Here is a 26,016-nt window from a genome sequence, read left to right on the forward strand (position 1 = left end):
ATGAAATTAAAAATAAAATTATTGAATACAATTTTTTTGTAGTGCAGATCTCCTAATGAGAATAGAAATCTTTGGAGGGTGGGGGGAAGTTAGACTTACTTGGGGTTCAAGGTCAGTGTTCCCAATTATCAAACTGATTGCAAATGTTCCTCTGAAAAATCATCCTAAGCCTGGGGCTGTACAAAATCAGTCAGTGGGCTGGATTTTGGCCTCAGACCATGGTCTTCAGATTCATGAATCTGTCTTTTACTCAATGGGTTATAATCTGTTGCTAACATGTATTTTGAAGTTGAAATTTTCTCTTAGTTGACTGGTACAAGCCCCTTTGAGCTGGCCTCTGTGTTCTTTTGCCATATCCCTGTCATTCTTTGAGTACTTCCTTGCCTTTGGCACAAGATCCCCTTTTACATCAGCCTTGAAAGCAGCCATAGATTCACAGAGCCCTAGTGTCTTTCAGCTGAGAATGAAACTCAGAAGCTGAGCTCTGGGTGCCAGATGTGCTCATTGCTCCTGGGATATCACTCTTCCCAGGCCCAGAGCTAGGATATACATGTGTGTTTACCAATGCTTCATATTCCAATGTATCACCACAGGGGCAGACCCTGATGCTGGGAAAGATTGAAGGCGGGAGGAGAAGGGGACGACAGAGGATAAGATGGCTGGATGGCATCACTGACTCCGGGAGTTGGTGATGGGCAGGGAGGCCTGGCGTGCTGCAGTTCATGGGGTTGCAAAGAGTCAGACACAATGGAGAAACTGAACTGAACTGAATTGAAGCAATACCAGTCTGAGGACTCAACTCTATGTCCCGTGAGTTAGGAAATCCTTCCCTTCTGGTCAATGGGAGCAAGAACCTACTTTCCTGAGTTGTGTTAACAAAGGGGATTTTTCTCCTTCAAGTAGTTATTTCCCTAGCCTTGGGCAGTTTCCTCATATGCGTGTACTGGTCAGTACTCAGGTTAAAACTTAAGCGAACCCTCTGCAGATCTCTGAAACTCTCCATGTGTAGCTCTTTCCTCTCCAGCTCTGCTTTGCAAAGTCTGACCAACTTGAGATTCCAAAACTGAACACTAATCCTTAATTCAGTGACCACGTCATTTGTTTCTCTTCTCTCAGAAGTCATTATCCTATGCTGTCTGTTGTCCAAACTCTGAAAACCATTATTTGATATATTTTGTCAATTTTTAAAAAGTTGTATAAGGTGTGGAGTGGGCACCAAGTCCAGTCCTTGTTACTCCACGACAGACAGAAATGGAAGCCTTCATGATCTTTACTTGCCTGGTTGTCCACAGTGCCAAGTACTTAGGAAAAAAAATTTAAGGTAACAATACATATTTGCAGAAGTAGACTGACAAAATTCTAATACATTAGTACAGAGATCCAACTTAACCACCACCGTGACCCCCTCAATAGACGACATTCCTGGGGATGACTCCTCCTATGGGGAGGATCAAGTAAAGTATGCAGCACAGGAGACAGCCTATAGTTAGTGAGAAACTTCTGCCCATTTTCCCACTCAGATCCTAACAGACTGTAGTAATAACAGTCTGCTTACATTTACTATTACTATTACATTTACAATATATAGTAAATGAGTGTAATGCTTTCACTGAGGAAATCCTAAAATTGCTTAGAATGCAATAATATCTCCCATTTGAAAAACAAAACAAAAACCTCTCCCTCCATTCCTACTCCAGCTATTGTCCAACTTCTCTGTTCTTTACCAATAAATTTTTGAAAGCTCGCTGTACTTGCTCTGCCATCTTCTCTCTCTTACATTCTGTCTGTCAGACTCTGGCTTCACCATTTCACTGAAACAGTTCTTGTCAGGGTTCTTGTCCTCCACGCTGCAGACCCAGTAATTGTTCCACATTTCTTACCTCTGTAGCTTCTCATTTGGGCATAATTTATCACGCCCTTTTTCTCGAAACCTTCCTTTCCTTTGACCTTTGGGAAATCACTCTCATCACTCTTTTCCTCAGTTCAGTTCAGTCGTTCCATTGTGTCTGACTCTTTGCGACCCCACGGACTGCCGAACAGCAGGCTTCCTACCTCAGTGGCAACTCGGTCTCTTTTGCTTGTTCCTCCTCCTCTTCTGACTTTTTTAAAAACCCATACTTGCCACCTAAATGATCCATCAATCCATTCATATATTGATGATTTCCAACTTTACACCCCTATTTCTACCCCCATCCTTCATTTAACTATTCTCTTCACCTGTCTCCGTGTTATACATCTCTAAGAAAGCTGAGCACCAAAGAATTGATGCTTTTGAACTGTGGTGTTGGAGAAGACTCTTGAGAGTCCCTTGGACTGCAAGGAGATCCAACCAGTCCATCCTAAAGGAGATCAGTCCGTGGTGATCATTGGAAGGACTGATGTTGAAGCTGAAACTCCAATACTTCAGTGACCTGATGCGAAGAGCTGACTCCTTTGAAAAGACCCTGATGCTGGGAAGGATTGAAGGCAAGAGGAGAAGGGGACGAGAGAGGATGAGATGGTTGGATGGCATCACCAACTCAGTGGGCATGAGTTTGAGTGAACTCCAGAAGTTGGTGATGGACAGGGAGGCCTGGCGTGCTGCAGGCCATAGGGTCCCAAAGAGTCAGACACAACTGAGAGACTGACTGGATATTTAATAGGTATCATTAGACAAGTCTCAAACTAAACTTGATCTTTCCCCAAAAATCTATGTATCTTGTTTGTCCTCAGTAAATGGCATCACCATGCTACCATTCAGGGAGGAAAAACTGGGGGCTAGTCTTTGCTTCTGTCATATTCATATGTAATCCATCAGCAACTTGTGTCAGCTCTACAGTCAAGTCCAATAATTTATTACCACCTCCACCAGTACACTGTAGTCGAAACTGCCACCAAATTCTCCAACAGCTTCTTACTTCACATTGAGTAGACGCAAAATGTCTGCCATGGCTCACAAGGCCATTCATGATCAATCACAGCTGCTAGTTCTCTGCCTTTGTCTCCTGCTCTCCGCCTCTCACTCTGATTCTGCCACTCTAACCTTCCTCACAGTCTCCTCTTGCTCACCTGAACCTCCTATTTCCTCTTTGCAGAACGCTTTTCCCTCAGCCATCCCCATGGCTTGCTCCATCACTGCATTCAGGTCTCTATTCAAATTTGACCTTTTCAAAGAGGCTGAATTATCTCATTTGCCTTACTCATCTTTAAACATTTATGACCATTTGCCAAATTGTTGATTAAGTGGTTATGCATTTCCCCCCACCCCCACTAGAATGGACCATGACGGCATGACTGAGAATCACTATCACTGGCTGTATAATAAATTATGTTAAAAACAAAAGAGTAGCTGAGGAGAGTGATTAACAGGATCCAATGCATTAGAGAAGTCCAAACTGGTACAGACTGGAAAGTAACTATTGGATTGGGCAGCTGGGAGGACTCGAAACATTGAGAACAGTTTGTGCAGGCTGTTGTTGGCTGGGGCCACCAGACTGCAGTGGATTGGTGACATCCTTTCCTTCACAGCCTCCTAGTACTGTCCTCAAAAAACTCTACCTCAGCCCTCACAGCTCTCAGTCCTAAGAGTCACACGGCCATAGGCGTGTATGGAACATCCCCATGGGGCATCGTCAGTCTCTGCTCTCCAGCAGGGCACCGTCTGCTGGAGGAGGGTCCAAGGAGCTCCCAATAAGATGGTGTGTGTGTGTAGAAATAATAATCATTTAAAAACAACAAATGTGAAAAAGAAAATCCGGACTGCACCCTAAAGTCAATGAACATGTGCTGAAGGGACGCCTGGGTGAAGAGGCTGACTTTGGAAGGCAGGCAGGGACACCCCACAGGCTCTGCCGCCCCGGGACCGACTGGAGCAGGACGTCCGGAATTCATAGCCCATCAGCCCTGCAGGGCCCAGGGCTCTGACCCCTTTGGAAACCGCTCTCTTCTCTGACAGCAGAGGCTCTCTTCTTGGAGGCCTAGGGCAGGCAGGTTTCCCTGGGAGATGTACTCTGGTGCCCTGCAGTCAGGACGATGGATGAGAAGGTAAGATCTGCTCGGGGCCACTGAGACCAGTGGGGCAGGGAGAGAAATATGGCTGTGACACAGCTTTGTGTGTAGAAAATGATGAAGGCCCAAAGGCAGAACCCTAGGGAGCACCAGGGTTAACAAGGGGAGTGCAAGAAGAAGGCAGAGAGGGCTGTCAGAAAAAGATGGAGAAAATAAGAAATGTGAGGACAGTTTCGCCCTGAGAGAGCGGACACCAACAGGGACTGCTGAAAGCTCTAGAGAAGTGCTCGCTGTAAGATCTAGAAACACCTCTTTTGGATTTGATCATTAGGAGATCCCTGAGGAAGTTAGGGAGAGCAGTATCTGTAGATAGGAAGAGGCAGAAAGCAGATTTCAATGGGCTGAGCAGCAAATGAAAAGTGAGGCAGGGGGTACAAAGTCAGTGGGGTGTCTGGTTTAGTGAATAAAAATATAAAATGCCCAGTTGAATCTAATTCATCTGAATTTCAGATGAACAATAAATAGTATTTTTAGTGTTACTATCATAAACCAAGGAGAAGGCAATAGCGACCCACTCCAATACTCTTGTCTGGAAAATCCCATGGACAGAGGAGCCTGGTAGGCTGCAGTCCATGGGGTCAGGAAGAGTCTGACACGACTGAGCAACTTCACTTTCACTTTTCACTTTCATGCATTGGAGAAGGAAATGGCAACCCACTCCAGTGTACTTGCCTGGAGAATCCCAGGGACAGGGGAGCCTGGTGGGCTGCCGTCTGTGGGGTCGCACAGAGTCGGACACGACTGAAGCAACTTAGTAGTAGTAGTAGTAGTAGTATAATAAACCAATTATTTGCAGTTTATCTGAAATTCAAATTTAACTGGATGCCTTGTATTCTGTGAGGCAATCCTGACAGAATGGCCTGTGGGCTTCTCGCTCAAGCAGTGTGGCTGGGAAAAAAGAAGAGTGGCAGGGCCGTAGCTGGAGGGGACCCAGGTCAGCGGAAAGTCGTGTCTAGGTGGGACTGTCTGACACGCAGAGCAGCACTGCCTGAGGTCTGTCGTAGACTGAAGGGGAAAAGCTTGTGGTGGGAGAGGCTGAAAGACACAGTCGGCGGGGCAGAGGGAATAACTGATTATGTGAAGCACAGGCCTCTGGAACAAGACATCACTTCTCACCGTAAGAAGCAGACAGTCCCTCCCCAACCCCCCAACCCACAAAACAATTTTCCAACTTTAATTTGTAAGCGGCTTCCTGCTATTTTGAAACTGTAGGACTGTGGGCCTCATATGGGATCTTGCTAGTAATTTTTTTTTCTTTTATTCTCTGTTTCTCTTGGTGTTTTAATGGACCACCACAGCAGCAAATATTTTTCTAAACAGATTAATCCACTTTGTCAACTTCATTTCTCAAAATCCCATCACCAGAGCAAATCATTTTTAATGACTAGATTCAGTTTCCATTTCAGGGCACAAGCCTGGGTTTTTGAAGCAAATGGATCAGATCAGTACTATAACCCAGCTCCTCATTCCTCTTTCTCTATGTTTAATCCAACTGAGAATGGTGACTTTGTCAAAGTCTTGATGATGAAATAATGATATTATTGGAGTCATCACATAATATACTCAACAGCTGGTTTTTTTCTTTATACCTAATTCTAGGGTCACATCTGGTTTGGAAAACTGATGTCTTTTTGTTTATTTTTATTCGTCTTCCTCTAAATTCTGAGATTTCTGCCAGATTGGTAGCCTTCATGACTCTTGCTTCTGTGCTTATGTGACAGAGAAAAACCATCCCCCTGTCCTCCAATCCGAACCCTAAGTCTATCTGGTCTTAGCCGAGCCCACCAAGGCTAATTCTTCGTGGGTTTTAGGCATGAGGGCCCCACAGCAGAAGCAGCACTGTGGTTTCCACTGCTTTTCCTAAGAATGTCCCTGGCTGCTGTTGGGATGTTAGCAATGTGCCTTCTTCACAAGGGTCTCTGAGACTTTTAATAAGAAAAAAAATTACAACATAGGGATATACAAGTTCCTTTTTTTCCCCAAATTCCTTGTTCTATATTACCTTCAAAATAAGAGTTTACCAGCTTTGTGTTGAAGAAGGCCTCAGTGGACTGTCCCAACATGGCTTGTTTTGTTTCTGATCAGCTCCAGGTGTCGGCAGAATCCATGAAAAGAGGAGAGCAATTGCTTTGAACAGATATCGTCAAGATAACCCATAATTCTGTCTTTTGCTCCCTCTTTCTAAACATTCTAGTTGGAGATTGGTCGTCTTTGACACCTGGAATTCAAGACTGGTTGGGGATATGTCTGGGACCTGATCTCAGATGAAATATCTCCACCCAGTTAATGAATAATTTAAAACTTTTTCTATGGTGCTTATCCCAAAAGGCAGACAAGTGCAGAGTGGCCTGGAGCTAAAGCTGGGGTCAGGACAGGACGTGAAAGGGAAATCTCCTTATAGATCAAAGGATTTGCAGAATTTGAAGCAGGTTTGGTACAAACAGGCCCCTCTGTTGACTGCCGTCCTTTGCTAAGCTCAGCAGGGCATCAGGGTGGCATGGCTCAGTTCAGGGGGGATGTCTCCTGGAATATGTGGCCTAAATCACCTTATCTGGAAGCTGAAGATCTCAGACTGTTCAATCCAGAAAGGACTTTGAAGTCCTGTAGCCCAGGAGCACCAGACTTTTAATTTCATGGTCTGTTAGGACTTGAGGGTGGGGGGAATAAGGCTGAAAATAACAGGCTGTCAATCTCTATTTTGCCAGTTGAGCAAGTAAAATACTCATCTTCTGTCATCATTTCAGAGAAAGACACTTTAACATAAAAATATGAAAGACTCATTCTCTTACTCTTAACATAAAGAATATACCCCAGTTCTTTCGCTGGAAAGTCAGTGTCAAGCTTGCAACGTTACATCAATATATTAGGACACATATGTGCATGTGTGTGGATGCATATGAATCCAAATGCATACGTACTTATCATCATTCCTCTTCAGTTCAGTTCAGTCGCTCAGTCGTGTCCGACTCTTTGCGACCCCATGAATCGCAGCATGCCAGGCCTCCCTGTCCATCACCAACTCCCGGAGTTCACCCAGACTCACGTCCATCGCATCAGTGATGCCATCCAGCCATCTTATCCTCTGTCGTCCCCTTCTCCTCCTGCCCCCAATCCCTCCCAGCATCAGAGTCTTTTCCAATGAGTCAACTCTTCGCATGAGGTGGCCAAAGTACTGGAGTTTCAGCTTTAGCATCATTCCTTCCAAAGAAATCCCAGGGCTGATCTCCTTCAGAATGGACTGGTTGGATCTCCTTGCAGTCCAAGGGACTCTCAAGAGTCTTCTCCAACACCACAGTTCAAAAGCATCAATTCTTCGGCACTCAGCTTTCTTCACAGTTCAACTCTCACATCCATACATGACCACTGGAAAAACCAGAGCCTTAACTAGATGGACCTTTGTTGGCAAAGTAATGTCTCTGCTTTTCAATATGCTATCTAGGTTGGTCATAACTTTTCTTCCAAGGAGTAAGCGTCTTTTAATTTCATGGCTGCAGTCACTATCTGCAGTGATTTTGGAGCCCCCAAAAATAAAGTCTGACACTGTTTCCGCTGTTTCCCCATCTATTTCCTGTGAAATGATGGGACCAGATGCCATGATCTTCGTTTTCTGAATGTTGAGCTTTAAGCCAACTTTTTCACTCTCCACTTTCACTTTCATCAAGAGGCTTTTTAGCTCCTCTTCACTCTCTGCCATAAGGTTTGTGTATCACGCAGACAGCTGTAGTGTGCTAACTGAATACATGGACTCTGGGGGCAGAACACCTGAGCTCAGACACAGGCTCCACTACTCATGGTCTGAAGAACCTCAGATGAATTATTTAGCTACTCTAAGCCTTGGTTGCATCATCTATTAAGAAAAGGTGATTACACACTTTTCTGGGGTCGTTATTAGGATTAAACCAGCTAGTATGTGAGAAACACTTGGCACAAATGAAACACCCAGTAAATAGCAGTCATTACTATTATATTTCCACAGACAAGGAAGTCTTCATAAACTGGCCTCTGGAAATGGCTGAGAGAGCAAATCTTTCCTCTTCCAGATAAGGGAAAACTGACCCAGAGTAGACAGGACTTGTCCAGCTAAGGCCCATGGCCAGTTACTGAACATATTGGGTAACTTGAGTAGAACTCAAGTCTATTGACCAACTCTGATGTATCTCTGAAGTTTCCTAGAAAAAAACTGAATTTGGCAAATGGATGGACTCACTGGGCATTTATACAGTGTCTGGAGGGATGGGCAGGGAGCTGGCACTTTAGTTTGGTGCAATGAGGTCTGTCGAGAGCCACCAGGAGGAAGTCTGGCTGCTGCGGCCTTCCTTTCTCTTTCCTCCAGCCCCAGAGAAAAGCAGGACTGGGTTCCAGCCCGGGGTGGGGTGGAGGAGTCCCCTGCGAGGCAAGAGCAGGTGAGGAGCAGCGCGCCTCCCCGTGCCCCCTCCTCCTGCCCCTGGTCCTGCCTCGGGCCCCTCACTGGGCCCCTCAGGTCCCAGCACTCACAGCCCTGCTGGGGCCCCCTTCCGCTGCAGGAGGGTCTGCTCTCCCGTCACCAGTCACAGGGAGACGCCCCGACACTCTGGTTTGTTTTGGCTGTTGTGATCTGGGGGCTATTCCCTGTTTCCTAGGCCTTGGTGAGGGCCACGGGGTCAGGCAGGCTTGTATCAGTGGTTGGTAACAGACCCATGTCAGCAAGGCTGCTTTTTGATTTCAAGAAGTCAGGCTACCTGAGGCAGGCTCCTTCAGCCTCTCCGCTCCACCATCCTCTGCTTATGACTTTCATCCTCATGATTGCCTCCTGATCGCACGTTCCAAGCAGGAACAAGAAAAGAGACAATGATATAAAGGAAGGGGTGGGCCAGTGTCAGAAAATCTGAACTTTCTCACAAAAGCTCCAGCAGCTTCTGCAGATGCCTCATCGCTCAGAGCTGGGTCACAGCTCCTAGATGCAAGAGAGGCCAGGAATGGCCATGTTGTGTCTGGGCAACAAACCGTGATTTATTAGTAAGGCAAGAATGGATAGTGGATGAGAAACATTGTCTTCCAGGAAGGCATAGCTAGAATACAGTTGAGCCTTTGTTTCTCTTTATCTCTAAAGTCTGCTTCACCAGGTCACATTTGAAGGAAGTCTTACACCAGCTCCAGAAACCTAAACGTTTATATGGGTCTTTACTGAAACCTCCATGCACATGTAATCACACGGACACTCAGCCAACCTTCTTTACAAGTCTCCTTATACTTTCGTCTGCCTCCTTCCAGTACTGTTCCAATTCTCTTCCTAAACAACGTCAAAAGGCCTCTCCTCACTCACGCCTCCGACCTCCCCTCCTATGTTTCCATGTTTCCCCTCATTGGTCTGTGAGCCCTTTCTGGTGGGAATCTATTTGATCTCTGGGATTTCACAAGTCTAGGGGAGCTTCCCTGGTGGCTCAGACAGTAAAATCGTCTGCTTGCAATGCTGGAGACCCGGTTCAATCCCTGGGTCAGGAAGATCCCCTGGAGAAGAAAACAGCAACCCACTCCAGAACTCTTGCCTGGAAAATTCCATAGATGTGAGCTACAGTCCATGGGGTCACAAAGAGTTGGACACGACTGAGCGACTTCGCTTTCACTTTTTCACTTTCTGCTCAAACCCCTATAAGCACAACCACAGCTGAAAACAAAGAATCTGGGAGATTACATTGACGCCTGTAACACATCCTTTTCTATTTTCTCTGCTACCCAGGTAATGAGTGAGCCAGTATAAACTCCAGCCCTGCTTAGAGACACACCACACCCCGGTAGACACCTGTCAGGGGCCAGTGAGCCCCTCTCTGCGCCACGGAGACCCACCCCCAGCCCTCCCCTCGGCCTCCTGCTCTCCCTACTCTCAGTTTTAGTCCAAGTTTTCCCTCTCCCCATTCGTATCTATCCTGTTGGTTTCAGCCCAATAATTTTTATCTGTCCCTTCAAAGGCTGGCTTCAGATCGACTCTGAGGGTGTTGTCTCAGTTAACCTCCTGCCTCCAAGACAGTCAGTCCACTGTGCTGTTCTGAAAGTAAGCCCTTGGCTTATATCGAAGTGGCCAAAAACCTCATTTGAGTTTTTCTGTGAGATGTTACGGAAAAGCTCGAACAAACTTTCTGGCCACCCCAATCTTATTTTTATCTGACTTGTTATTTAGCTTTTGGATCAGAAGCCTGTTTTCTTTAGAGCTGCTCTCTCTCAACCACCAGGCTCGGAGCCGCCTGAGGGTAAGGGGAGGGCCTGGGTCTGCATCAACCCCTCAGAACTGGGCTTTGCTCTTTTTCTCCCTGGCACGCGGGCTTTGGGCACCTCCCACGTGTCAGGCGCTGAGGTAGGTGCCGCAGACAGAAGGCAGACAGAGTGCACGGCCTGCATCCTCCGGTCCTCTTCCTCCTCCCCAGATGGGGCTCCACTCGATCCATCAGGACAGCTGACCGCCGCCGCCTAGGCGAGGGGGTGCTGGGGTTCTGCTCCAGGGATGAGCCCCAGCACTGTCTCCCCGGGCTGCAGGTGTGTGCCACTCTGGCAGCTCCCCTCATGAGTCCCCAGGTTTCCTGCCCATATCCCTGCCTCCAGCTCCAGTGTTGCTGTTGGCTCTGCTGCCTGCCTGCAGCGCAGCCAGCGACTGGAGAAGCTTTTATTCCAAAGGAGGGCAGTCAGCTGAATTTCCAAATCCCAGATTTTTTCCACTTCAATTTTTCTCTTTTGCCCAAATAACACGTTCATTTTGTGGGAAAGGATGGGGCCGTTCTTCCAAGGGTTGAAGACTGTGTGAGGAATACCTGGGAGATGGGCAAGGCTCAGCCAAAGTTGTCCTGTTGGAAGGGAAGGCAGGACCGAGCAATGGAGGGGGCTATCGAGCCCCCAAGGAAGACGGGGAGATGGGGCAGGTTAGGGGGCCAAGACTTTCCTCCTCCTTCCCACTCTCCTCCACTGTTCCTCCATCCCATTTCCTTTCTTCTGTCTTCTTTTTCTTGCTTCCTTCCTGTTTTTTTCCTCTCTCTCTCCTTCCTCTTTGTTTCTGCACTCATTTGTCCATGCATTCTCTCAGCGGGCATTTCTTTAGCAACTTCTGTATGTCAGACACTGTGCTGTAAGCTGAGAATACAGAGTCAAAAAGTCAAAGCTCAAGGCTCTAAGGCCTGTGGGGGGTGGGGCACTCAGAGGACAGGCTGGGTGAGGAGTGACAGCTGGCAAAGGGAGTTAACTAGTAAGTCTCCGACTCTATTCAGAAGCTTAGACAGTATATCTAAAGCAAGGGAAACTGGGATCAAGGAGACAAGACTCAGAGGACCTTGAGTGGATATTCATAAAACCTAGCTCATTAATTCCTCCTTTCCCATCCCAGGCAGAGAAATCTCAGCGGGAAAGAATGCGGACTACGTGAGCAGAATACCCTCATTCAAATCCTGGGCCTACCACTTTCTATGCTGATAACAAGTCACTTAATTTTTTGTTTATTTATTTACAACAGGTTTTCTTTTGAGGCCATTTTAGGTTCACAGCAAAACTGAGCAGAAAGTGCAGACTCCCCAGGCACTCTTGCCTCCCCCAAGGCCAGCACCCTGCACCAGGCAGGACGTCTGTTCCAGTCGAGGCGACGCCACCAACATAGCATTGTCACAGTCTACCTTCAGGTCCACTCTTGGCCTGCACATTCTATGGGTTGTAAGAAGTGTAATAACACGCACCCACCATTACAGGGTCACACAGAAATAGTATCACTACCCCAAACCTCTCTGCTCTCTGTCTTCACACTGTCTTTTATCCTCAATTTCTTCTTCTTCAGGTCATCAAAGGGATAAAATGCAATAATATACATGAGTGCCTTGCTTTCAGTTCAGTTCAGTCACTCAGTCGTGTCCGACTCTTTGCGACCCCATGAATCGCAGCATGCCAGGCCTCCCTGTCCATCACCAACTCCCAGAGTTCACTCAGACTTACATCCATCGAGTCAGTGATGCCATCCAGCCATCTCATCCTCTGTCGTCCCCTTCTCCTCCTGCCCCCAATCCCTCCCAACATCAGAGTCTTTTCCAATGAGTCAACTCTTCGCATGAGGTGGCCAAAGTACTGGAGTTTCAGCTTTAGCATCATTCCTTCCAAAGAACACCCAGGACTGATCTCCTTTAGAACGGACTGGTTGGATCTCCTTGCAGTCCAAGGGACTCTCAAGAGTCTTCTCCAACACCACAGTTCAAAAGCATCAATTCTTCCGCGCTCAGCTTTCTCCACAGTCCAACCCTCACATCCATACCTGACCACTGGCCTTGCTATTAGGTGTGTGTTATTTGTATCACATGCCCATTAAAAGCCCGGCGCCCCTCCCCCTGATTGCAGTGCGCGGCTTAGTGTGTGGTACTGGAAGAAGGATGAACCTGGTGCTGACTCTCTCCAGAGCAGTGAGGTGACATGTGACCTCCTGGGGAGTGATAGTGGGAGGAGGCCACGGAGGCACATGGATTCCAAAGGGACTCCGGACTGTTCCCTGCTCCTGAAGTGACCCATCCAACTTCATACAGGCAGCGCTCTGACTGCTCTTGGCAGGGCTTTGGAGAGCTTGTGTGAGTCAGGTCCACGTGGCCGATGCGGGAAGGGAGGGGCAGGGAGGGCTCCTGCCCAGGATGGGCCACGCTGGCTTGGAGACACTGTTCCTGAAAGTCCCTGGCAGGGGGAGGGCTGCTGCGGGCTGTTAATCTGCCATGCAAATCAACGAGTAAACAGTCTCCAATGAGAATCCCAGATGCTTGGTTCGCTGCAGAGACCCGGACACTCATCCCAGGCTCCAAGTGGGGACCAGCTTGAGGGAGCCATGCACAAGCTGAGGCAGAGCCGTGGGCTTCTTCCCATCCCGTATCCAGACAGGGCCGTTGCCCAGGAGACCTCAGTTTCCTTCTGCCCCTGGACAGCTGTAGGGAGAAGGGGAACTGGCAGAAACAGAGGGCGCAAATATACCACCTTTCGTTCAGAGGGGTAAAATCTTCTGGGATCTGCTTGGGCTGTCTAGACAAAGCAGATGAACTGGTGCTAGAGACATGGGTGGGCTGGGTGGTGGGCTTGGGCATGTAGCCTCAGTCTCTACCTCCGCTGGGTCTGTCACGTGGCAGGAGCACAGCTGGGTTTGGGGAAATGCCAGTGCTTGCTGTATATACACTCAGAACTGTTGGCCTGTGGTGAGGAGGGGTGGGAGGGAGAGAGTGGAATGGAACACATCTGGTGACCTGATTTTTTTTGTTTTCCTACTCTTGGTTAAGGGCTTTGGCTGTGCTCAGGGCTGGAGGAAGAAGTCAGGAAAAGGGGATGAGGCCCTAGTAAGGAAGATGGGGGCAGGGGGTGCATGTTATTTGGCTGGGCTCAGAGGGGGAGAGTTGATTTGATCCTGGGAAGATGTCTATACCATATGGAGTAGGAAGGAACTCAGTTTCCTTGTGTGAAGATTCAATGAGGAACAAAAGTACGATCACGTGAACATTTAGCAGCATTTCCAACAAAGATATAGCACGCAGCCATATTCATACATAAACTCGAAAGGTGTGCATAAACATACACATCTTCAAGTATAGTTGCAAACACAACCATCACCGATATGTACGGTGAAAGCTCTCACATCTCACTTACACACTTACTGCCACTGAAACGCATGCAGACAGATTCATCAAGCCCAGAGTGAGTCACACTGATCCTAAAGATCAAGACCAGTGTGCACTGAGCCATCATCAGCCCTTGGATGTTGCAAAGTCTAATGCCTACACCAAGTTTTCTGCATACTTCCAGACGGCATGTCTGCTTTTGATGAATCATTCAGACCAGGGTCCCTCGGCCATTCCTCACTACCACCTCTGTTCCAACACCACCTCCATGCAGATGGAGAACATGGAAGGCTTCAGTGATGTGGCAAACTTAAGAAGATTTGAAGAAATTAAGAGATTTACATTAGAACAATACAAACAACTTATACGGCAGACATTTAGGTACTTATCTTTTAAAATCTATTGGTCATTCTCACAACTCCAGATTCAGAATCTCTCCACCTTATTTAGCAAGTCTTCTTTCTCCTCTTGTCTGTTGTCTTCTTCTCAGGGGAAAAATCCAAATTCTTCTCATTTTCTTACATGGAGCAATTCAGCTGCCTCCAACCTCTGTCCCCAAATTTGGCTTCTGAACCCCCATAGTATAGCCAAAAACTCACTGGAAACTCGAAATAGACCCTGTGGCTTGCTGATTAAGGCCATCTGCCTTTCCCACCTTCATCTATCAGGGGTAGTTTATATTTTTCTAGTTGAACATAAATCTGCAAATATACACTGAGACACAGAAACACAGAACTTTGTCCATGTCCCCAGATGGATTAGGCAGGAAATGGATTCATCTCTACCATACGTAGCTGGGCCAGTAAGCTAAATCTAATCTTTCGTCTCCTCCCCTATCCCTCCTCATTTGCACTTCAAGGGTTCTATGGACTTATTCATGGTCTGCTCACCATGGACTTACTAAATTGTAAAGTTAACATCCCTGAGAGCCTATTTACGCCAACCAGTCTTGGGATACAAAGATAAATAGAATGAAGCCGTGAAGCACAAGGTGCTCAGATTGTAGATGGCGGCGAATAAGCACAGAGCTCATCGTGTTCTAGCGAGGCTAAACCTGCGGTGGGGAAGCACAACGTGCTACTGAAATTCAGCGAAAGGCAACTTAATCAGTTGGGCAGGGGAAGTGCGGAGAAGGTAGGCAGGCTGAATAAAACTTCATAACCTAAAAAAGAGGGGATATTACTGAGGACCAAATCCAGCCACCATTCATTCATTCATCCATTCATTCCTTCACCCACTGATTTTTAAGACTGTGCTAGGCAATAAACAAGACAGACAGACTCTATTTGTAATGGGAACTATAGACTTTAACAGATATCTGGGTGTTCTAGAAGGGGAAACTGGGTTGTATGAACCTCCCTAAGGAGGTGACACTTAGACCTATAGAAAGAATAAGCATTAACTAGGTGAAAGAGAGTGAGAACATGTTCTGGCAGAGGAAGGAGTATGCTTGAATCTAAAGCAAGAAAGAGTTTCATGATTATGAGAAGTAGCAAGACACTTGGCATCACTAATGCTAAGAGACATGGAGGAGAATGGCATGGGATGAGGCTGAGGAAATAGGCAGTGCCGAGACATATTAAGTGCATACGTGCTGAGTCACTTCAGTTGTGTCCACCTCTTTGTGACGCTATGGACTGTAGTCCACCAGGCTCTTCTATCCAAGGGGTTCTCCGGGCAAGAATCCTGGAGTGGGTTGCCATGCCCTCATCCAGGAAGACGTATTAGGGGATCCCTTCAACACACATAACCCTTCTGATACTTTTGAGCACAGAGTCAGGGGGAACTCTAAGAAGACAGAGCCTGGACTTTAACTCTCTGAGCTGAGTTCAACTCTTTGAGATTAAAGAGCTTTGGGCAGGGAACCCCTCTGCAGCCAGGCAGTCTGGGATGGGAGACGTGGTCTAGGAAGGGTACAGAAGCCAACAGAGCTGCAACCTCCGGTACACTGTAGCCAAGTGTCACGTGACGGCGTGGGATTCTCCTCCTGTAAAGACTCACCATCGTGGCTGGTACAAGGACATGGATCAACAAGGATGTCATGCAGCATCAGATAGCATCGGTCAAACGTAATACAAGATATTCTTCAACACTCACTGGTGGCCAAAAGGAAGGACTTCATGGTGGGCTGGCGTATTCTCAAGTTCCCCCTCCTTTTGGCATTTGAATGCAGATTGACTCTTTTGGACTCAGCAAGCACTGTGGTCCTTGAGCCCCAAATGGAAAAAGATTGGAGCTCGTTAGTGTGAATAGTAAAAGGAGGCAAGTTCTTATTTTTATTCCAAACTGATAACGTTAGTTATACAAGTTACATTAAATGTTTTTGATGGGACCCCATCAAAAGCATTTAGACTGCAAAATGTGAAGATTAGAATTTTGTTTGTAAAAGATTACTTTGAATACTATGCGAGGAATGCATGAAAGGAGAGAAAGATAATAAAGCCAGAGAGACTAACTAGGACATTTTATTAGTTAGAAATGCTTCAAGCAAGAGAATGTACAACATAGTTTAAAACTTGGTTTACCAACAAGAAGCCAGGAAATCAGGCACCCACAAGAAATGGTTGGGCAGCTCAATATCATTAAAGACGCAGACTTGTTCTGTTCTACCACTCTCTTGGTGGTGGCTTTTTATTCTTTCGTTTGTTCCCTTGTGGTTGCAAGATGATCGTCTTACCTCCAGACACAATAATTCTATTGAAGGCAGAGAAAAGAAGGGAACATTGCTAGCCATCATCTGTTACTTTTCTCAGAAAAGCAAAGCTTTCCCAGAAGCTCATCACAGATTTGTTTTTATATCTCGTAGGTCAGAATTGGATCACAATACCCCTCCAAATGCAAACAAGAATACAAAATTGAATATTTGGATTGTACGTTATAATTCAGTGCCTGAAGCTGGATACATTGTTGCCTGGAGCAAAATTTGGGTTCTGATAGCCAGATAAAAAGAAAAATGACTGTTGAGTAGCCCCGGATAAGATGGTGACATTGGAGATAGAGACATCTAAGAGGTGGAAGTTACAGAACTTGGTGATGGGATGTGGAAAAGAGAGGAGGAGAAGAGGAAAAGGTTGATTTCCAGGTTATCGGCTTGGGAAGCCAATGGATTCAAATGTTATCAAATACATAGGATGAGGCTAAATTTTGGTCCAAAAGCATCCGATACTCAAATTTCAGGGTTGCTTTTTTCTCCTCCCCCCAGCTCCTGCTTTCCTTTATCTTTTATAACAAACCATCCTCATGTATAATCCTCATGGCTAGTCTTTCAAGCAGGTATGTGATTGTCCCCACTCTAAATACAGAAAGTCAAGGTCTGGAGATTAAGTGACCTGACTTCACTCAAGAAGGAAGGGAATGGAATTTAGATTTACAGTCTGCAAGGGACATGAATCTGACTCTCAGAGCTCCTGGACCTGCAGCTATGGGTGGAAAGGGCCATTCAATGAAGCTGTAAATTCTCTCTTTTTCATCATCATGTAGAAAAGATGAGTGGCTATCGTCTCTCTCTTGCAGCACCTCACTGAAGGTCAGCATCCCAACATTTTTCCATCAAGGCCCCTAAATCACCACCCCTGGGGCTGTTCAACTTTTCCCCAAGGGAATGATTTGAGCATGTATTTAAAAAATGAATAATATCCAGGAGAGCAGAAAAGATTGAAGATACAGAAGATAGTGTGACGTGGTAGAGCGTAGGATCTATAGCAGCAGTGGAAAGACTGGCCCCACGAGTCACCTTCCATTGTAGCAGGAAGGCCGGAAGAGAGAGGGAAAGCGTACAAGCAGTATTGTGTGTATATATGTCGGCTTGCTCTACTCCTTCGACCCTCATCTGTACTACCTTCTTCTGTTATAGAGGCTGGAAAGGGCAATGCTAAACTTTCTGGTATTCCTTGCAGCTAGGAGTGTCCATGGGATGAGTTCTAGTAATTGAAATCCCAGAGGAGGACTTCCCTTCCTGAATAAAATGGCAAAGCATCTCTGGGTCCTTGCTCAGTCGTTTCAGTCATGTCCTACTCTTTGTGACCCCATGGACTGTATCTCTCCAGGCTCCTCTGTCCATGGGATTCTCTAGGCAAGAATACTGGATTGGGCTGCCATGCCCCACTCCAGGGGGTCTTTCTGACCCAGGGATCAAACACCTTGTCTCCTGCATTGCAGGAGAGTTCTTTACCACTGAGCTACCAGGAAAGCCTAAAACATCTCTAGCAGTGGACTTTTCCCTTTGTATTTCCCCCCCCTCTTCTCTTTTCTTGTCTGGACATTGGCTTTGATGCCTGGAGAGCCAGCAGTTATCTTGCAACCATGAAGAGAAAGACCACACACTAAGGAAGATGAAAACAGGAAGATAGAAAGAGCCTGATGCCTTAATGATCTCCTTGAATAGCTGTGCTCGCCCTGTCCTGTCTATCTCCATACTTTCTGTTGTCTTGAAGAAGGAGGGGAGGAAGCGAGGGAAGAGGAAGGCAGGAAGGTTGGGAGGGAAGAAGAAAGGGAGGGAGGGAGGGAAGAAGGATGGAAGGAAGGAAGGAAGAAAGGGAAGAAGAAAGAATGAAAGAGACTTTCTTAGTTAAGCCACTATCAGTCAGGGTTTCTGTTACTGGTAACTAGAGATGGAACCTGGTTTATGCAGCACCTGGGGCGGCCTTTTATTGACAGATGCACTCCTGACAGCTGTGGATGCAATACTGATGGCGGTGGATGCTGGCTCAGTGCGCTGTGCCAGAGAACATGTGAGTATCAAGACCTGTCATCCGACCCAGCAATCCCACTGCTGGGCACACACACCGAGGGAACCAGAACTGAAAGGGACACGTGTACCCCAGTGTTCACTGCAGCACTGTTTACAATAGCCAGGACATGGGCACAACCTAGATGTCCATCGGCAGACAAATGGGTAAGAAAGTTATGGTTCATATATACAATGGAATATTACTCAGCTATTAAAAATAGTGCATTTGAGTCAGTTTTAGTGAGGTGGATGAAATTGGAGTCTATTAAACAGAGTGACGGTAAAACGTCTGCCTGCAATGCGGGAGACCCAGGTTTGACCCCTGGGTTGGGAAGATTCCCTGGAGAAGGAAAAGGCAACCCTCTCCAGTGATTTTGCCCGGAAAATTCCATGGACTGAGGAGTCTGGTAGTCTACAGTCCGTGGGGTCGCAAAGAGTTGGACACAACTGAGCGACTCACTTTATACAGAGTGAAGTAAGTGAGAAAGAGAAACATCAATACAGTATATTAACGCATATATATGGAATTTAGAAAGATGATAATGACGAGCCTATGTGCAAGATTGGGCTTCCCTAGTAGCTCAGACGTAAAGCGTCTGTCTACAATGCGGGAGATCTGGGTTCGTTCCCTGGGTCAGGAAGATCCCCCGGAGAAGGCAATGGCAACCCACTCCAGTGGCAATCCACTCTTGCCTGGAAAATCCCATGGACCAAGGAGTCTGATAGTCTACAGTCCATGGGGTCGCAAAGAGTCGGACACGACTGAGCGACTTCACTTCACTTCACTTCACTTCATGTGCAAGATAGCAAAAGAGACGCAGATATAAAGAACAGCCTTTTGGACTCTGTGGGAGAAACCAAGGGTGGGATGATTTGAGAGAATATCATTGAAACGTATATTATCATCTGTGAAATAGATGACCAGTGTCAGGAAGCATTTAACAGGAGGCTTCCTGTGTGCTGTTTTGGATCTGTCGTGAATCCTCTGTCCCTTATTCCTGAATATTCAGGAATGGACCAGTTTCCAGTCCATTAAAGGACCTCAACAGACCAGTACAAGTGCAATTCATGAAACAGTCCACTCAAAGCTGGCGCACTGGGACAAGCCAGAGGGGTGGGATGGGGAGGGAGGTGGGAGGGGGGTTGGGGACGGGGGGACACATGTTCACCCATGGCTGATTCATGTCAATATATGGCAAAAACCACAATGTATGGCAAAAACCACTACAATATTGTAAAGCAATTAGCCTCCAATTAAAATAAATTAATTTTTAAAAAGAAACAAAAATAAATAAACACAACAGGAGAGCCAAGGGAGTTGGGTTACCAGACTCAGAGGAGCGTCTCTTTGGGAAGGAATAGGGAAGATAAGGGGCAGCCCACTCCGGTATGCTTGCCTGGAAGATTCCATGGACAGAGGAGCTTTGGCGGGCTATAGTCCACAGGGCCGCAAAGGGTCTGACACAACTGAGCACACACACTCACAGGGAAGACAAGAGCCATCCACGTGCAGCAGCAGAGCAGCCGTCTGGGAGTGGCTGCTGGTGCTAGCATGCCACCTGCCACGAACCGGCGACGTGGCCTCTCCACTGCAGCCCATACAGTGAAGGGTCTGAGCTGTGTCAGTGTTCTCAACTCTATAACCATCAAAAAGAAGAACCCCATATTTTTAGAAAAGATTTTTGATGTACCTAACTGCATTTATCAAACTATTCATATTCCCATGAGAATATTCTATTGATATGAAAGTGAAAGTCTCTCAGTCGTGTCCAGCTCTTTGCAATACAGTCCATGGAATTCTCCAGGCCAGAATACTGGAGTGGGTAGCCTTTCCCTTCTCTAGGGGATCTTCCCAACCCAGGGATCAAACCCAGGTCTCCCGCATTGCAGGAGGATTCTTTACCAGCTGAGCCACAAGGGAAGCCCAAGAATACTGGAGTGGGTAGCCTATCCCTTCTCCAGCGGATCTTCCTGACCCAGAATTGAACCAGGGTCTCCTGCATTGCAGGCAGATTCTTTACCAACTGAGATATAATTCCAGGCAATAGCAAAGAAAAGCAACTTTTTAAATTTAGTCTTATCGTAGGATAAAATTTTCATTAGTTCTTTGGAAAGTTGGAAATACCTCTGAGATCCACATGATTATCTTTCAGACTTGTCATAAACTAAGGATTTGTCTAGGAAGTCAGCGAGGTCCAATCCCATCTCCCCTGACACCGGAGCCCTGTGCCCCTTAGCAGACGGTGCAGGAACATTTTCCATCCTGCTTGTAGGCCCAGTTCTTTTTCCCTTTTCCAAGTCTTTATGAATTTGTAACAATAGTGCTTCTGTTCAGTGTTTTGGCCATTTGGCCCCTGCAGCATGTGGGAACTTAGCGCCCTGACCAGGGTCTGAGCCCGCATCCCCTGCACAGGAAGATGAAGTCCCAAGCACCGGCCCGCAGGGACGCCTCTAGGCCCAGGCCTTATCTCCAGCGCCGGGTGCTCTCTCCCTTCCTTTCTGAAATGGCACGTTCCAGATGGCCTGAGTGCACCTCACTTGCCCCGTGTGTCTGCCAGTCCTCCTCAGAAGCACTCTTCCGCTCCACCCTGACGCCCTCTTCCTGCCAGGAAGGGGCTGTTTCACCTACACCTTCCTCTTGGTTACCCTGCTGGGCAACCTTCTCACCTGAGAGACCTGGAGATCCTTTCTGCTAGCCTGAAGAGCAAGCCCTGATCTTTTCCCTCAAGTAGCTCCATCTGCTGCTGAAGAGACGGGCAGAGATTCTCAGTCCAGTTGAGTAAATGCTGTGATGGAGAATCCAGTGTGCTGCTGAAGACTGAATGGTCGAGTCTGCAGGGACATGGGAACCCCAAAGAGAGAGGGAGAGGAGGCGCTGAGCAGGGCCTGCAGGATAGGGGAGGGCTGGGGCAGCGTCTGACGACCAGCGCCACACGAAAGAGTGGGCTGGGCCAGGCAAGGGCAGGGCTTGCCTGCCTGACGACCTTATTTAAGGCCTCCCTCCCTTCCTCGCTTCCTTCCTCCCGCAAGTATTTATTGAGCATCTTTTGTGACAAGTATAGTATTAGGTGGTAAAAACAAATGTGAATAAGACATGTCTTGTCTTGAAACAGCTCAAAGGATTAGTGGAGAGACAAATCAACTCCTTCCAACCCCTGATCCTGCAATAGGGGAAATACTTTTGAAGAGATGTACCCTAGACCCCAGACTGGCTGCTGACTTGTCCCCTTTGTGACACCAGACAGCATGCCGCCACACCGCAGAAAAGCCTCAACAGGTCTTAGCCCCAGGCGCTTCCTACAGTGTGACATTTGCCCAGTCTTGGTTGAAGAGATACCCTGAATTTTCTTCGTCTGCTCTGGAAGCTGTAGAATTTCCCTGCCTGGAGGCTGGAGACTGGTCAAATGACTTCTTCTGCCCTAGGAGAGTCTGGAGTGGGGAGAAGGGCTCCTCTGAACCTGTCCCTCATGCTGCAGTCCTAGGAAGGGCAGAGGGAGCAGACCCTCTGGACGCCAGGATATATCCGCTCTAATCCTGCTCCTTAGAAGAGGCTGATAGGATAGTTCCTCCTTGGCCTCCTTGACCCAACACCTCACTGCTCTGGAGGAGTCCCGGCTGGGACAAAGGATGAGGGCTGCACTCAGGCGGCACAGGAAGCAGGTGGAGAGTCTGTGGTAGGGTCATTATCAAGTGATGCTATGATCCTAGTGGATGCTGGAGGAGAGGGCCCAGTGCCAGGCAAGCCTGTTCAAGTCTTCACCAAGGGTCTCCAAAGGCCAGTGCTATTGCGGGGGTTCCTGGGGAGAGGGCGTATTCTTTTCCCCTCAAAGCATGAACACTGAAGCTGCTGAGACAAATACCCGGTGGGAATGTTAAAGTAAGAAAACTTCCCGAGGAGAGATATAAAGAACCAGGGGAACACAGAGGCAGGGAAGGGCCTATCCAGTCAGAATGGTTAAAAATGGAGGAAGCAGCTGTTGAGATGAGTCTTCTCATCAGTTGGGGTAGCGTTTGGCAGCCTGTAACAGAAACCTAACTACTGAGGTTTCACAGATTCGGGTTTGCTTTTCTCTTGTGACAAAAATTATGGAGGGAGGCGAGCACAGGTCTCAAGGTTGTCCTCAAGGACCCAGACCCGCTCTGTCTTCCAGGCCAGCATCTTAACATGCAGTCTTCCTGGGTTGGAGTTGGTTTCTCCACTCCCAGGCGTCATATCACAGACTTTCCAGGGAGCAAGGGGAAAAGCAAAAGATGCCTGCCAGATATACAACAGCTTTCTTCTTAAAAGAAAGAGTACATTTCATTGGCCAGATTGTCACAGTATCACCTCTAGCAACAAGAAGCTTGGGAGGACTTCCCTGGTCCAGTGGTTAGGAATCCACCTGCTAGTGTTTGGGACACGGGTTCAATCCCTGGTCTGGGAAGATTCCATATGCTGCGGGGCAACTAAGCCCGTGAGCCACAACTTCTGAGGTCCACACCCTCTAGAACCTGTGTGTCGCAACTACCGAGACTTATGCCTTGACTAGTGAACCCACGTGCCCTAAAGCCTGTGCTCCACAGTGAGAAGCCACCACAGCTAGAGACTAGCAACTGCTGGCCGCAGCTAGAGAAAGCCCACGCGCAGCAACGAAGACCTAGCACAGCCAAAATAAATAAATAAAAAGTTCAAAAAAGAAATCAATGTGCTGTAAAATGAGGCAGAAGGGCAGAACAGTTAAAGGCTGGACAATGAGCAGTGTCTGTCAGAACCTGAAAGGATCAGAACATCCTCGAATGAAGTGTGGAAAGACTTTCAGGTAAAGGCTCAGGGCAGGCACGTGCCAGGAATGTGTGGGGAATCACAGATAGTCCAGCTCAGCTGCAGCTGAGGGTGTGACCAGTGGGAAGAGTGGACAGGGGTAGTTTGTATTACTCTCCTACCCGACACTCACTGCCATGGAGAAGTCAGGCCTGCAGGGAGCAACAAGCAACATCTGGAAAAGTCAAGTTTAACTGCAACAGGAAACAGTGATGGAAGTGCAGAGAAAGGCAAATGATAGCAAATCTTTTGACAGCCTTGCAATGAAGGCCTCGGGCAGAGGGCTGCTGGGCCGGGCGCGTGCACACTCTCCAGTCAAGCCAGACTGTCCAAGATACCCTAGCGCCCCTCATTGCTCCCTGAATAAGCCTTAAATTAGATCCGTGCATTGGCGTCTAGCCTGAGGTCTGTTTATCACTGTCATTCCTCCTCTCCCATCTCTTCTAGCCTCAGCTGTTCCGATTGCAGTGGAAGCAGGGGGATCAGGCAGCGCAGAAGGATTAGTGTGGAGATGGGGATTCCAGGTCTAGGGTGTTCTGCAACCCTCCCTTGGACTCTCTCCAGAGATTCCTGACTTGGCATCTAGAGTGTAGAGGGGTGTGGGCACCCTCTGCAGCACCCAGCTCACAGTCTCCTGGTTTTCTTGACTGGGAGGCACTGCAGAGGTTCAGGTCCCCCCATCTTCAGCAGTACCCCTTCCTCCTGCTGGCCTCTGGAGGCAGAGAGCGGGCCGGCCATCCTACGCAACACCTCACTGTCCCAGGGCTCCCCGTGCTCCCCTCAGCCTCCCCGCCCAAGCAGAGTGCCTAACTTCCCTTTCTTCCTGGCCTTCTTCTGACCTTTACATACTCTGCATTACTTTGGAGGGTCCTGCTTCAGTTTCTGCCTGTTATTAAAGGATATAACGCAGGTGGAGGATAGGGTGGGGTAGAACCATTATTTAAGGTGCAGGAACTGAGGTTCTGGCACCATTTTCATCAGTTCTTTGGTTTCCAGAGAGTGCTATCCCTCTGATCCACAGGGTTGCTAGGCTACAGTGCAGACGTCAGGACTCACCTGAAGAGAAATGCCACCATAGGAAGACCAAGTGACTAGTACATCACATAGCCTAATTTCCCATTTATTCCAAAAAAACCTCCGTAACATTCCTGCAGGAGGCTGAGTATTCTCAAAGAAAGAAGACTTACTACAACTCATGACCTCTCTGGCCCTCTGATACATTCTTGGGCAGTCCTGCTGAAAAAAAGGGGAAAAAATCTTCATGCTATAATAACAGGCACTACTGGGGCACACTCTCTAGAGCAGGCACTTTACTGACACTATGCAGAAAGACCCCACCAAATGGCACCCTGACTCTGAAAACTGGTATTATTCCCATTTCACGGATGAGGACCCTGACAACCAGAGAGGTTGAATAACTTGCCCGTTGCCTCAAGGCTGGGAAGGGGCACTGCTGGTATTTCAGATGAGAACCCCACTCCTTGCACTACATCCATTGTACTGACTGTGGCACTATGGCACTTGGGCTTGGAGAATTCTTTGTTGGGAAGCTTCCTGTGTGCTTTAGGCCATGCAGCAGAATCCCTGGTCCTACTAGCTGCTATATGCCAGTGACAGCCACCTCCAGTTGTGACAACTAAAACTGTCTCCAGAGTTTACCAAATGCTCTCTTGGGGGAAGGAGGCATCACTCTCGGTTAATTTGTCTGCATTACCTACATGTTTTCTTTCTCTGAAAGTGAAAAAGTGAAAGTGATTGTCGTTCAGTCATGTTTGACTCTTTGCGACCCCATGGACTGTAGCCCACCAGGCTCCTCTGTCCATGGAGTTCTCCAGGCAAGTATGCTGGCGTGGGTAACCATTCTCCTCTCCAGAGAATCTTCCCGACCCAGGGAACAAACCTGGTCTCCTGCATTGCAGCCAGATTCTTTACTGTCTGAGCCACCAGGGAAGCCCTACTGAGCCCACTGGTTTCGCTTCCATTTACTGGCCCCAGTTTCTGCCCCCAGGAGTCACAAGAGCCATCTGCTTTGTCTTTCTGTCAACCGTAGTCCTTCAGATAACGGCCAGGCTGGATCTTGTCTCCACATCTGTTCTCCAGATCAGACTCCAGAGTTCTTTCATCTTTTCCTGACTCACTCTGGTTTCTAGGCCCTTCACCGCACTGGCTGCTCTCTGCTGCTGAGTATCAGTTGTGAAGAGAGTTAGACTAGACAAAGGAAGAACTTTCTTCCTTCCATCTTTCCCTTCAATCCTCATCAGGGGCAACCCAGGTCAGCCATCGCTTCCTTTGTGCGGCCCTTGGTATCTCTCTCATGGGGCGGGTTTTCTCTCCTGTGGTCCCCATTACTCTTTTTCCACCGTAAGTCCTCATCATCTGTCTGTTCTGTCTCCCCAGTCCCCACACCCACTGAGGTTTTTTATCTCCCGCAGTTGTAATCCGCCGTTACATCCCTCTAAGCACCTAACAGGTGGCCTGGCACGTAGGAGGCTCTCACGAAGTATGACGGATGAATGCGTGTATAGTAACAGTACAGAATGAACGTTGAGCTTCGAGGTGAAAGTGCTTTGAAGAGATATAAAGCACTATACACATTTGTATTTTCTCTTTTCTCTCTCTTACCTCAGCCCCTCTCTTCCCTGGTCTTCTCCAGGCCAGACCAGCAGATTGGCAGAGAAAGCTAACCAAGGTTTATTCGAGGAATGGGAAATTGAGGAGGGTGCCTCATGGAATTTTTGTCTTATTCCCTAGTTTCAGTGGACTGCTCCAGTGAAGACTGTGGTGCCAGCATAGAATCTAACAAGATCTGTCTTCCCCTCTCTCCTAGCTCTCCTAGTTATTTGCTAAGCCTG

At 47.7% G+C, this 26,016-nt stretch overlaps 1 long non-coding RNA gene across 1 annotated transcript in view; it reads right to left on the minus strand.

Moving 5' to 3' along the window:
- Nucleotides 1–15,532: 15,532 nt before the first annotated feature.
- LOC138991155 (uncharacterized) overlaps nt 15,533–26,016 on the minus strand; it is a 54,264-nt gene continuing 43,780 nt past the window's right edge. The window contains exons 2-3 of the long non-coding RNA XR_011467119.1: nt 16,160–16,328; nt 15,533–15,841 (exon numbers count right to left, since the gene is read on the minus strand). This is a non-coding gene — a long non-coding RNA (uncharacterized lncRNA). The remainder of the gene's footprint in view (nt 15,842–16,159; nt 16,329–26,016) is intronic.

This window comes from Bos mutus, chromosome 16 (assembly GCF_027580195.1).
Source record: "Bos mutus isolate GX-2022 chromosome 16, NWIPB_WYAK_1.1, whole genome shotgun sequence".
In the NCBI taxonomy this organism is placed as follows: domain Eukaryota; kingdom Metazoa; phylum Chordata; class Mammalia; order Artiodactyla; family Bovidae; genus Bos; species Bos mutus.